The 14,021-nt window shown below is 36.1% G+C and overlaps 1 long non-coding RNA gene across 2 annotated transcripts in view; it reads right to left on the bottom strand.

The window, feature by feature from the left end:
- Nucleotides 1-3,168: 3,168 nt before the first annotated feature.
- The window catches only part of LOC121036073 (uncharacterized), a 48,625-nt gene continuing 37,772 nt past the window's right edge, over nucleotides 3,169-14,021 (bottom strand). For both annotated transcript variants that reach the window (XR_005793223.1, XR_005793222.1), the window contains exons 4-5: nucleotides 6,680-6,774; nucleotides 3,169-3,744 (exon numbers count right to left, since the gene is read on the bottom strand). This is a non-coding gene — a long non-coding RNA (uncharacterized LOC121036073). The remainder of the gene's footprint in view (nucleotides 3,745-6,679; nucleotides 6,775-14,021) is intronic.

The following is a 14,021-nucleotide window of genomic DNA, read 5'->3' as shown; positions in this document are numbered from 1 at the left end:
TTCACTTCATTGCAAAATGGTACTTACTGGATTGTTTTACTTAAAATAGAACCTGTAGTTTAATGAGTCTCTAATCCTGATAACCTTGTATGCTTTTTAAGTTTGCGCAGGTTTATGTTACACCAATTACATTTAAACTGCTACATACACTTTTAAAAGTATATTTGGTTCATATATCATCTAGTGCCTATTTTTAGTTGTGTGTTCTCACTCTGTCTTGATTTCAGAGAACTCTGATATATTTGTATGATTTACCAAATCTCCAATAATCTGCACTTTGAGTGAACCCATCCATCACAGCAGATGTCCTTTCAAAATTGTATTGACTTGCAACTATCCGTACCCAGCTTTGTTTGTAAATCATCACTAACATTTTTAATAAGTTTTAATTTTTCATGAACTGTTTTTAGTGGCCATCTAGGATTTCAAATAATGTAGAGGGAACAAACGAGTTATGACGTGATTCTCAGGGCTAAGAAAGAAAACAGATGCTTTTCAAGTTTCTATCTATGGTGTGATCTCAAGCCCAGTCATAAGAGCCTGAATCTTTACAAAATGTTTCTAAAATTAAGTACTCACATAACGTGCTGTACTTTTTGTATTGTGGCTCTCATCACGCTTTACTCTACTGGCTTGATAATTGTTGGTCTGTGTAGGAGACTACAATCTGTGACCTCAGACAGGTCCACCTTTTTACTGGTCTGTCATTTGTATCTCTGTCGAGCACCTTGCAGGTACAAATCAAATTTTGTTGAATTAGTGAGGATTACTTTGACTAGTAGGAGTATTTCACCCATTTCCTTTGCATGTTGGCTGCGACATAATGTTATTTAAGTGGTAACTTATTTAGTAATTGAAAATAATACTTTGTGTGCATTCATTCAGACTTATTTCTTGAATTATCTAAAAAGGGTCTGAAAATATCTAGAGTGTCCAAAGGACAGAGCTAGCTCTACTGTCAGGTGGATTGCTCAATGGAAAGCCTGCATCAATAAGTTTCTAAGACCCTTTATGACACCTGGTGGTACATGCAATTCAGATTATATGCAAAATCTATTCTATATATTATATTTAAATTTATTTGTCTAAAAATGATACTATTTAATATTAAGATTAATAGTACATGCATGTAACTCACAAAAAATATGATAATTGAGGGAACATTCCATTTTTTGAGACAAATACAAGTATGTGATTTTTCAAAAATTTATTATTATACAAGACCACCATCAATACATATATAGAACACCAAGGTAATGTAAAATACAAAATGGTGATGCATGAACATGTTTCCTCTTCATTGACATAAATGCAGATGGTGTAAACCATACCCTTTAACTCTACACATGTTTTAAGCTAACTTTTAGAGATCACATTTGTAGGAAAATTCTAGAAACCATAATAAATGACAGATTCAGACAGGAACAGAACAGAGGAACCCACAGTACAGGTGGTGTGGAGAACCAATGAAAAAGTGAGATTTCCCAATAAAACTCTGGAAAATTCCCTTTAGCTGGCAGTGACAAGAGCTTAGATATTGCTAAATGGAGCCAGAGAGGCCAGCTGGAGTTTGGAGGTGAGTGGTTTCAACAGCAACAAAGGGAGCTAGAAGACTGGAGGATATTATCTTCAAGTAGTCAGGGAAAATCATTGTTTACCTGGAATTGTATACTTCTGAACCTTTAAATAAGAAGAACAAACCAGAGGTTTCTGCAAATAAAAATGGAGAGCCTTTCACATCAGCAGATCTGCATTAAATACGAAGTGATTTCGAAGGAAGGTCTAACATGCAAGGAGGAATCGTGATTAAATAAAATAGAAAATACCTGTGTGATGATAAGCAAACATTTACCATACTGAAATAATTACATTTTATAATTGATGGGGTTAAAGTAAGAGAAATTCATGTGGAATAACAAGAGACTCCAAGTTGAGAAATGACTAAATAGCATTAAAGCATTCTGAGTTCCTTTTCTGAGGAGCAGTATGAAAACATTAATTAGCGTTAGTGTTTAAGTGAACATACATGTTAAATTGTATAAGAAAAGAGCTAATAGAATAGAAACAATGTTTATTTTTTTATTTTTTCCAACGTTTTTTATTTATTTTTGGGACAGAGAGAGACAGAGCATGAACGGGGGAGGGGCAGAGAGAGAGGGAGACACAGAATCGGAAACAGGCTCCAGGCTCTGAGCCATCAGCCCAGAGCCCGACGCGGGTCTCGAACCCACGGACCGTGAGATCGTGACCTGGCTGAAGTCGGACGCTTAACCGACTGCGCCACCCAGGCGCCCCTAGAATAGAAACAATGTTTAAACACCACAGTATGGAGCGATTTTAAATACAGTGATTTACTATTTAGTTAAACATGCAAAATTTTAATACTGACAGTAGAGGGCAGGGTATCCTTGATACTGTGTTGATAGTTTCTTGACATTGCAAAGTATATCTAATGTTATCCCTGAAATTGTGTGTTTCTTTTGTTGAGCCAGATATTAGAGATATTATGTTTAAACATGATTAACTTTTTATTAAAAACAGAAATCTTGACAGGACTTGTGTCATATCAGGACATAGCTTTTAGGCAAGGAAATGTTGTATATATTATTAGTCTTTGGATTTAGGAAATCTATGGAGTTTTACTAATGCATTTTGAAAGTCACTTCTTTTTTCCTTGAAAATAATTTTGAAGTTTCTTGGCTAAAAAAGAGAAAAAGAAAAAAGCATGGTGAGTGCCCCATTTTCCCAGGTTAAAGATAATCCCTAAATAATGGCCAACATTATTTCTGGATGTGATCTTCCGGTTACATGCTTTTGTATCCTGTAAATAACTCAAAAACTCTTTAGGATTCTGAATCCCTTGCAACACTTTTGTTGTTCAGTGCAGACAAAATTTAGTCTTATATCCTGTCTTAATTGTATTAGCCTATAGGAAACATTGAAATGCTTCTTTCTGAATAAATGAGGTTATTTTTTGCTACTGCCATCTTTATATCATTATAATTAAAAGGTCCAGGCACAGAATATAACAGGATTTTTACATCCTCTAATTAGTCATTTAGGACAATAGCCTAGGTTATCCTGTGGTAACAGGTGACCCACAATATCAGTGACTAACATGAACAAAAGTTTACTTCTCAGTTATTCTACATAGTCTCCTGAGTTGGTCCCAGTGCTGCTCCATGTTGTATTCACTCTGGACCCCTGGTTGATGGAGCCCTTATCTGGAATATTCTGGTCTAGCACAGAAGTAAAAAGAAACTGGCAAACTGCAATGGCCCTTAAATTTCTACTTGCAAGTGGCACATGCCACTTCTGCTCACTCTTCACAAGTTATATGACCAAGATTGACATCAGTGAAGTGAGGGAGTATAATCTTTCCCAAGAGATGGGCTGCAAATATTTACAGAAGATAACACAATCTGCTACAGTGTCTTTATGATATTTCTTAGAAATCTAGCTAAAATTTTAGTCAATTGGTTTGTGAAAACTACTTAAATGACTTCTGTTCTATAAATGTTACTGTTATTTACTCTTTAGTCTTAGAAAAAGTTTAGGAATCTAGTAAATGGAGCATTTAGAAATGTTGGTGATTATTGATAGCAAGGAAAAAGTTTTATAGGTCTCGAAAAATGAAATGGTAATAGGATTATGGGTTGACTTTGCTTTTTCACAGTGATGGGCTGGCAAAGATCTGGAACTCTGGGTGTCCTCTTTTCTATGTTTCTGGTGAAAATTATAGGTCTGTAAAAGATACAGGAAAAAAAAAGATATTTTTGTTTGTAAAAATAAGTTGTAAGTCTTAGAAGCCTACCTTAATGAATATAGTGTTTTAAATCTACAAGGTAACTTCATGAATTTTTTCATATAAGTTTCACAATAGCCCTGGTACATTAGCAGGTGATATTAATGCCATTTTCCTGTGGAAGATTCAGATTTAGAGAGAATTGGCTCAAGGTGATTTGACTGGGCCACAATAACATTAAGACTGAGTTTATTTGCAAATATCTTTTCCCATTCCGTTGGTTGCCTTTTCGTTTTGTTGGTTGTTTCCTTTGCTGTGCAGAAGCTTTTTATCTTCATAAGGTCCCAGTAATTCACTTTTGCTTTTAATTCCCTTGCCTTTGGGGATGTGTCGAGTAAGAGATTGCTACGGCTGAGGTCAGAGAGGTCTTTTCCTGCTTTCTCCTCTAAGGTTTATGACATATCGGACAAAGGGCTAGTATCCAAAATCTATAAAGAGCTCACCAAACTCCACACCCGAAAAACAAATAACCCAGTGAAGAAATGGGCAGAAAACATGAATAGACACTTCTCTAAAGAAGACATCCGGATGGCCAACAGGCACATGAAAAGATGTTCAGCGTCGCTCCTTATCAGGGAAATACAACTCAAAACCACACTCAGGTATCACCTCACGCCAGTCAGACTGGCCAAAATGAACAAATCAGGAGACTCTAGATGCTGGAGAGGATGTGGAGAAACGGGAACCCTCTTGCACTGTGGGTGGGAATGCAAATTGGTGCAGCCTCTCTGGAAAGCAGTGTGGAGGTTCCTCAGAAAATTAAAAATAGACCTACCCTATGACCCAGCAATAGCACTGCTAGGAATTTATCCAAGGGACACAGGAGTACTGATGCATAGGGGCACTTGTACCCCAATGTTCATAGCAGCACTCTCAACAATAGCCAAATTATGGAAAGAGCCTAAATGTCCATCCACTGATGAATGGATAAAGAAATTGTGGTTTATATACACTATGGAATACTACGTGGCAATGAGAAAAAATGAAATATGGCCTTTTGTAGCAACGTGGATGGAACTGGAGAGTGTGATGCTAAGTGAAATAAGCCATACAGAGAAAGACAGATACCATATGGTTTCACTCTTATGTGGATCCTGAGAAACTTAACAGGAACCCATGGGGGAGGGGAAGGAAAAAAAAAAAAAGTTAGAGTGGGAGAGAGCCAAAGCATAAGAGACTGTTGAGAACTGAGAACAAACTAAGGGTTGATGGGGGGTGGGAGGGAGGAGAGGGTGGGTGATGGGTATTGAGGAGGGCACCATTTGGGATGAGCACTGGGTGTTGTATGGAAACCAATTTGACAATAAATTTCATATATAAATAATAAAAAAAAAAGACTGAGTTTAAATTTCTGAGTCTTCTTTTTCCTGCCCATAGATCATGTAACTTCTCAATTATTTTAGCAGTCTTATGTAACCTTGGTTCATTCTATATTCATGAATGTGGCTGTCAAATAAATTCTGCTAAAGACCTACTATTAAAAAATCAAAAGCTGGCACAACTTGTTGATTATTTTTCAATGCTACTTCATGAACTCAAGGAAAACTAAATATTGTTGAAATATTTTTTTCTCACAACTTTGAATTTTAGGCAATTTAAAATGAGTACAGCCATATTGCCCAATGTTTTTATACTTATGAGACAAATTCACCAAGTGACAATAATTTGGAAATTAAGGAAAAATATTGAGATCATAGGACTTGTTAAACTAAATATTTCTAAATTAAAAATGGGCCCAATATCATCTCCTTCCTTCTCTCTCCATTTTGGAAGGCTGAGTATTGCCTTCTAAATTTCAGGTCTGCACATCTATCCTGACAAGAAGGGGCTAAATCCCATTCTGTTAGAAAAGTTACCTACCTTATTTATGCCCCCTAGGAATCCATAACCGTTTGCCCACCAAATCACTGTAAGTGACAATTCACATTAACTGGTAAGTTTCTTTAGAACTAGACTGTATAGAGACCCAAAAGAATATTTGAGAATGAGTGAGCCCAGACTATGGAAGGAGAACCACAATTATTGCATTTCCCCTATTGTATGACAGTTTAATTATTAAAGGCATAGACTTAAGTTTGAATCTTGCTTTCCTACTTTGTAGGTAGGTCAAGGGTTGGCAAACCATGGCCAGTGAACCTGCCACCTGTTTGGGTAACACTGCCACGTTCACTGGTTTGAGTATTGTCTCTGCATGCTTTTGCACGATGCAGCACAGTGGAATGGTTGTGACCGAGACCTTCTGGCAGCACATCTGATATTTACTCGCTAGCCCTTTAAGAAGTGTGTCGACCTCTGTTCTAGATGCATGATCTTGGCTAAGCTACCTAAATTTCTGTGCCTCCCTTTTCTAATTATAAAATGTGAATAATAGTCTTTACCAAGTTGGGTTTATATGAGGATTCAATGAGTCACTCTGTATAAAAACTTAGCATAGTGTTAGGATGGAGAAGAAGAGCATCATAAAGACTGATAAAGCCATAATCATATCCAGAAAATATAAAATAACATGCATTTCCTGTTCACTCAGGAAAAAATTGGTAAAAAAAATCATGTAAGAGAATAAATCTCTGGTTGTTTAGTGAAGGATCTGGATCCTTTTTGTGTTGTTTCATTTCTGCTCAGTCTCTTTTCTGTGTCCCATGTAATTCTAGTCTCCTGCAGATCTGTTCCGGACTGTCACTTCTTGTAGCCAGCCCTTCTTTATTATTTGTGGAAAAATCTGCATGTCTACATCTGGAATTGCTCAAAGGTCACTGTAAGTATTGAGTCTTTATTAATGATTTGTTCCCTTCCAAAAAGCTTTCCAAAATGCCTGCAGCCAGGGTAAGAGCTAGCTCTTAGGAGCTAGTTTCTTCTCTGTTTTCAGGGGCTCACCGTTTTGCTCTTAACTTGTCTTCTCAGTGGAGGAGAGCAAGGTTTTCTTCTGCTTGCTATTAGGCATGAAGACATTTCACGAATTAAAACAAGTCCTTTGTTGAGAAAAAGCAATTTAGTTTAGCACGTTTAAATATTCCTGATTGTGGCACATTAGAGGTGTTTTGTTTTATAATTGTATGTCTAATAGCAGGTAAACTACAAAATATGTGAAAACACATTTCTTCAGCTTTGTGATTTCCAATATTTCTTTAACATACTGGTTTTCAGATTACAACTAAAATATGCACAAATTCTAGGAAATTTAACAAATGTAGAAGAACATAAGATATCAGTTAAAAATTTGCTCCAGTCCTTTCCCTATGTTTTGATGCTCCTTGGAGCGCGCTCGCGCGCGCGCACACACACACACACACACACACACACACGTTATATAATATATATATATTCCTCTCCGTGTGTGTGTGTGTGTATATATATATATATATATATATCAATTTATATAGTGATATATCAATGGTGTACTTTATTATGTCTTGTATCTTGTTTTACCTGATATAATCCTATGTGTGGCTTGCCATGTCATTAATTTTTGAAACATAGTATTTTAGTCTGTGAAAATACCATAATTTATTCAAACACACTCATATTGGAAACTTAGGGAGAGAGAAATTGTTACAACTCTTCTAGAAGGTAATTTATTAATATAATGCAAAACATTAAATTTAGATACTCTTCAACATAGAAAATTGCATTTCTATGAATTTACCCTAAGGGATATAAGAGGGTAAGCTCACTCAAATAAGTGTACTGAAATGTTCATGTTACAGTGTAAAATAGGGAAAATAATTTTGCAGCCGAGATGTCCATCAGTAGAAGATGACATAAATAATTTATGGTGCATACTTTCAGTGCAATGCAATGTGGTTAAAAGAGAAGGAACCCGTTTTTCCTTGTGTACATTAAAATTGTTCATATTTTTAAACTAAACAGAGAAAATCAAAGAATAGTTTGTTTAGCAGATCTTAGGTTCGTAAATACACACATATGTATGAATATAAAAACGTGGGAGAACATACTTCACACTACCGACAGTGGTTGTCTCCAAGTACTGGCATCACGGGTAACTGTTTCTTTTAAGTTCTTTCTTTGTGACATTTGATAGTGATGCATGGTTGCTTTTGTGATCAGGGAAAAAAGAAAGATAATTTCAAAAGGAAAAAGATTTATTTGCTATGATACTCTTTACAAACCTTTATCAGTTTTTTATAATAGTTGAGAATGTATCAGAAATGAATTTTACTCCTTAATGAAATATTCATTTTTTTTTAGTGCCCACAGAACTTTCTAATTATTCTGCTTACAGTTCACAGGTACTAGGAAAATATTTTTATACAAGAATTGTTGGACTCAGGATAGTTGAGGATAGTAGGACTCCTAATATGGGATGGACATTCCTAAGGCTAAAAGTACATGCTTTTTGCTATTGCTTAATTTGATTCCTCTAGAAGCTTCTCAGTCCATGGGATGAAGGAAGGCAATAAAGAGGAGACTGAGTAGGAGACCTCATGTTCCCAGTGTTAAGAACTCCTAGTACCTACAGAGAGATTGCATGACTTTTCCCACTTCTTCCCTATTTTTGTTCTCCAAAAATAATGGGGTAGGGAAGTGCATATATATATATATATATATAACCAAATAAATCATTACTATGACCACCAAGAAGTATTGTCTCCTTCCTGATTCATCTCTGAATAGCTTTTGTACTAATTAAAATTCTAAAATTCAAACTAAATACTATGCATCCTTAGCAAGATTTCCAAATTCTAATTCTATGTTTTTGTATACGTGTGTCTATATGTGTGTGTGTGTGTGTGTGTGTGTGTGTAAGATATATGTGTGTGTCTATACGTATACACATATATATGCATTTGATCTTTAGAAATTTTGCAAACCTTATGTCAATATGCTCTACCCCCCTTTAGTCATGTATCATGGTATTTTGTAATGCTTTAGGGAAAAGGAAAATTTCATTGTTTTCTTTTGCATGTCTTGAGCTGTCAGTATGGTTGATCATTGTTTTGTTCTCACCAGTTTACTTTAAAATTTTGTTAGAATTACTTGCCATTTTCTCTCTGAGAGCAAAAGTTGGCAAACTATGGGCTGTAGGCTGATTCAGATAGGCTGCTATCTATTTTTGCAAATAAAGTTTCATAGAGACATAACCAGGGCCATCATTTATGTATCCTATCGTCTGTGTTTTTTTCTTGCTCTAACATCAGGGGTGAGTAGCTATGACAGAGATTGTATGGACATCAAAGCCTAGAATATTTACTTTCTGATTTTCTGCAGAAAATTTTTCTCTTCTCACATTTTAGCAGTCCAGTTTTTAAGAAACGCTTTTATCAATTTGAACAAGCTATTTCTTTGGCAAAGATTTTAACTCTTGTTTGAAATAATTCTTGAAAATATTTTATTTCAAGTGGCTTTCTTGCTGGATTTCCTCCTCTAAGGAATTCCTGTTCCCTTCTTCTCTCAAACCCCCTGAACCAGGTGTGCCAGAATGATACATAGGCTGTTCATTAACTTAGAAGGGCTGCTGTCGCCCTTTTTATCATGATTGTGTGTGGGCCAGTTTTTATCTGACTCATCACTCTCTCACCAATATGTTCACAACCCTCATTCTTGACCTAGGTGTTAAGGAATATCCATTTCTGAGAATCATCTAGGACCCTTCTATTTGTACTGAACCTTGATATCCTAGCTATTATAAAATTTTGAAGTTGTAAAGCAATGTTTTATATAGACTCCTAACTTTATTCAAAATAATTCCTTATATCTGACAACATTTAAAATCTTTTCTTTTATGTGGCTTTATTCTTTCTTTTCTTCTTTTCATTCATTTATTTTTATCCATTTTTTTTTTTTGCTGCTCCACTTCCTACTATTTCCTGCTAGTGACTGTTTTTGTTCAATCTGTTTTCCATGTCATATAACTAGTTCTGAGGGAGCATTTTTTTTTATTTAAGGGCCAATTTGATTGCTATGTAGCTTTCTTTTATACCTATTAGTCACTAGGTATTTTTATATGTGAGGAAATGGATCAAACTTGTGCTTCCCAATTATACTTATGAAATGATCTAATATTTGTTTGACAAATGTTTCTCCATCACGGTGATCAAATAATGTTACTGTGGCTTACCTATGTTTCCATTTATCTGAACATTAAAAATACAAAGAGAAACAATTAGAGACCACAAAACTTAATTTTCCTCTTATTCCGTTCCTTCTTCATGTAAAGATTTCTGTTTCCTTTGCCATTAGGGCAGGACAGGTGTTTGTGGACTGTAGTTGTGAGAGGAAGTGACATGTGTCACTTCAAGTCTGAGGTATTTAAATGTGATTATAAGTTCCTCTTGACCTGGCAACAATTGGGAGCCAAAGGTTGAGATGGCAGAGCTAAAGACAGTGTGGCCTCCAATAGCCCGAGTCCCTGAATGACTTATGGAGGACAGTTTCCTCATAACTTGCACATTTATATGAATAAGAAATTGACCTGTGTTATGATAAGCCACTCATGTTCTGTGGCTAATTTGTCATATCTGTGTAACCTCAACCATTCTCATGAATAGAAAAAGTCATATTAGAAATGGGGCTCTACTATAACACAAGACTTGATGTGTACTATATAGGCAATGACAGAAAGTGAGAAAAATGACCCAGGTGGAAACAGAGGAAAATGTGTGTCATATAGTGTTAAGACATTTGCTGAAACTATTGTACATCAGAACTTGGAAAGCAGAGCATATGCTCAAGTAAAGTTAGCTCCTAGGTAAGAGGCGAAAAAAGAACTATAGCAATGTCTGCTAACTGCCATTGGCTGTGCTTGGCAAGGGACTACAAAAATAAAGATGAATCCAGGGAAGAATTGGCTGACTCACAAGCAGAAATTAGAACAAATACAGGGGATCTAGAAATATGGACTCATATAGCAATGGAAAAGCCAACTGCTTCTAGACCCAAATGGAACACAAAGGAAGTTTCCATTCAACAAAACATTTCAGTTGAGTACTGTACTTAAGGCAGAGATTTTTGTTTTTAATTTTTAAGTTTATTTATTTATTTTAGAGAGAGAGAGACAAAAGAATGAGCCAGGGAGGGACAGAGAGAGGAAGAGAGAGAATCTCAAGCAGGTTCTGCATTGTCAGCATGGAGACCAATGAGGGGGCTTGAACTCACAAACCGTGAGATCATGACCTGAGCCAAAACCAAGAGTCGGATGCTTAGCCAACTGAGCCACCCAGGTGCCCCAAGGTAGAGAGTTTTAAAAGTGGGGTCTTTCCACCTGTTATTATAGATAAGCTTCAGGTAGCCACCAAATTGGTAGAAAAAAGACAGGGGTCGAGAAAACAAAGAGCTGCTAGAGATGTGAGAACTAGGTATTTTAAAGTGTGGGTGTGGTTACTGACACATGGAACTGACTAGAAACAAATAGAGAGGAAGCCTCTTAAGTATTTGAGAGAAATGTACTGCCAAAGGAACCACAAGCCTGGACTAACGATGCGTTTGTATGAAGCTGACAATGGCCTTTGGGGACACAACCTCATGTGAGCAAGGGGGCCAAGGAAGCTGTGCAGCCCTGAGGAGACCGATTTTCAAATACAGTCAAAGAAGGGAATGGAAATAAAAAAGAACTTGTCACAAGGAGACTAGAGTCACACACTGGTAGGGAGCCTTTACTGTGTGCTCAGCAGGACCTTGGGATTTATATGAACTGCTGATTATGTCCCATTTGTCTTCTTTCTTAAAGTGAGTGTATTATTGTAATTATCCTGACCCTGTCACACCTTTGTGGATTGAGTGTGTGTGTGTGTGTGTGTGTGTGTGTGTGTGTGTGTGTAGGAGTAGGTAATTTGGCTTTTAAATTCATTGGTCTCCAAACTCGGAGAAGTCACATAGGAGCTTGAACTTCATCTAGATGTGCTGGACTTTGAAATTCAGGCACTGACTGGATGGGCTTTAGGCCATTCCGTGTTGAAGTACTGAGTATGTGTTATGTGTGCGAAGAAGAGGGAACTGAATATTTAGTGCATAGAAGGTGATGATGATTACTAGTCTTTACTATAATTGATTATTTTCCCTTTGCTTGATAACATCCTAACATCCCTTGAAGTTAATGTCGATGAGCTATGCACAGAAATGAGGCGCTTCTCTTAAGAGTAGCTGAGTTCTCTAAGCTCTTTGTTCCCTTACGATGGCAAATGCTGAAGCGTGTGTAAGATGGCGGCATCACAAGCTAACATGGTCTCCATCAGCCCATGTCCCTAAAACCCCACCCAGAGGAGAAACCTCCGTTAACCCATGTCAGACTTATATGTATGCAAGAAGAGAACTTTGGTTGTGCTAAGCCACTGAGATCTGGAGTTGATCTTTTTTCTTTTTTTCCAATCAATTTTATAAGGGTTTTATAGTGGGAAAACTCACCTGGAGTCATTTTCAGTAAACATTAGTGTAGATCACTTAAAAAAGAAAGTAAATCTGCCCAATACAAAGACTATTTAATATAGGTTCAAGCTAGGAGAAAGCTAAAAGCTGCTGTTCAGCAAATTCTGATCCCCTAAACCTGTATTCCATGCCCCCGACAATTGTTCCTAGATCATGGGAGGTAAGTTACCTGATTCTGAATACATTCCATTTTTTCACATTTTAGCCACCCTTAGTAGACTAATTAATACTGTATGTATTTTCTTTTTAGTATAAGGTGTTGGTTCTCATTTATAATTATGGACAGATAGAAAGTCACCTAGCACATGATTTAATTAGGCTGATCGCATTTTCTAAGTTAATTTATTTTTACCTAAAGACACCAGAGTAATTCGTTAAATAATTTATAAGAATCGGAATGAACAACAGTGTTTACATTAGGGAGATAAAGCATTCACTTATTTAAAAAAGTTCAAAGGACATAAATCTGTGGTTAACACCAACATAAATTATATGCAGGTTTAATGTGCGATGAAGACTGAAGAACATCTAACCAGCATGTGACTCCACCAGAACATTAATTTTTTCTGCTTAGTTGTTGGTGTGAACTTTTAATAAAGAATGGAGCTCCAGACCAAAGGAAGTGAGAAGGTTAAGAGTGGATGGTGTGCACTGAAGGAGAACTTAGGAAACTGAAGCAGTTTTACAAGAACAATGAGAAACAAATTCAACAGATAAAATAAACTTGAATGTGCTTCCTAGGAAATACACGACCTATCACTTTCGTTTACATAAATCATCATTTCTCACTACATTATATGTAACAATGTAGAGATTGTCAAAATTCCCTATTTGCAAGTTAAAAGTTGCACATAAAATTGCCTGAATAAGAATTTCCCCAAGGTTTCAAGTTTAATCCGCTATTGTTGAACCTTATTTTCTTGCTTAAACTCAGCTCTTGCTTTAAAGTCTATCTTTCATCTCTCTCTCCAGCAGACCCAGATCTATTCAACCTGCCCACAAATATAAGACAGATGGAAATAAATAACCCACTAGAAAATCCACTTGACGTAAGTACTGCAGTTTATGTCTTAGAGGACTGGAAATGGGTCTGACTTTGAAGTCAATGAAGGAATGTATGACACTTAGAGAAAATAAATCTTTTTCCCCCTATTGAGGCAGAGCTTGCTGGCCTTCAAGCTCCAAGTAATAGTGAATTCACTGATACTATATTTGCAAGGTTGATGTTTCTTTCTAAGAAAAGAATGTTTACTACAATTGGGTAATGTGGTTCTCTTCTGGTCAGAGAGGCTCTCTAAAGTGTACTTCACATGAGAAAAAGAAAAGGGAATATTATTCATTTAGGAGTAGGTTTGTATTGCTGTTTTGCGATCTGAATCTATAAAAGGTTTTAAAAACCCAATATTCATGCTAATAATGATTATGGTTAACAGATCAAAAACATTATCTTTTATTCCATGAATTACGTTAATTGCAAGTCATTTGTATCATATTTTCTAGTGAGGTAGGAAGGGATTCCACAAATTCGCAATGTGATAATATTACATTAAGGAGAATACTCTGTTGAGATGATTTAAATGTATGTCTTTGCTGTTGTGATAAATAAGGCTAAGTGATCCACAGTCTTTAAATTATTGAAAACAAAAACAAAATTATATTTACTCTGGGAAAAATATTCCACCAAAACTTTTTACCCCAAATCTTAAAATTAAATAATGTTTCAAAAATGATAAGGACAATTAAAGAGCCTACTAAAGAAACACCCCACTGAGTTAACTTTAGGTAAGTGACAAAGAGTTAAGGGTTAAAGTAGGCAGATGCCGAAAGTAGTAAATTT

Source organism: Herpailurus yagouaroundi, unplaced genomic scaffold (genome assembly GCF_014898765.1).
Source record: "Herpailurus yagouaroundi ecotype Mexico unplaced genomic scaffold, PumYag 162, whole genome shotgun sequence".
Classification (NCBI taxonomy): Eukaryota; Metazoa; Chordata; class Mammalia; order Carnivora; family Felidae; genus Herpailurus; species Herpailurus yagouaroundi.
Note: the sequence above shows the minus strand (reverse complement) of the source record. Positions and strands in the feature narration are given on the sequence as shown.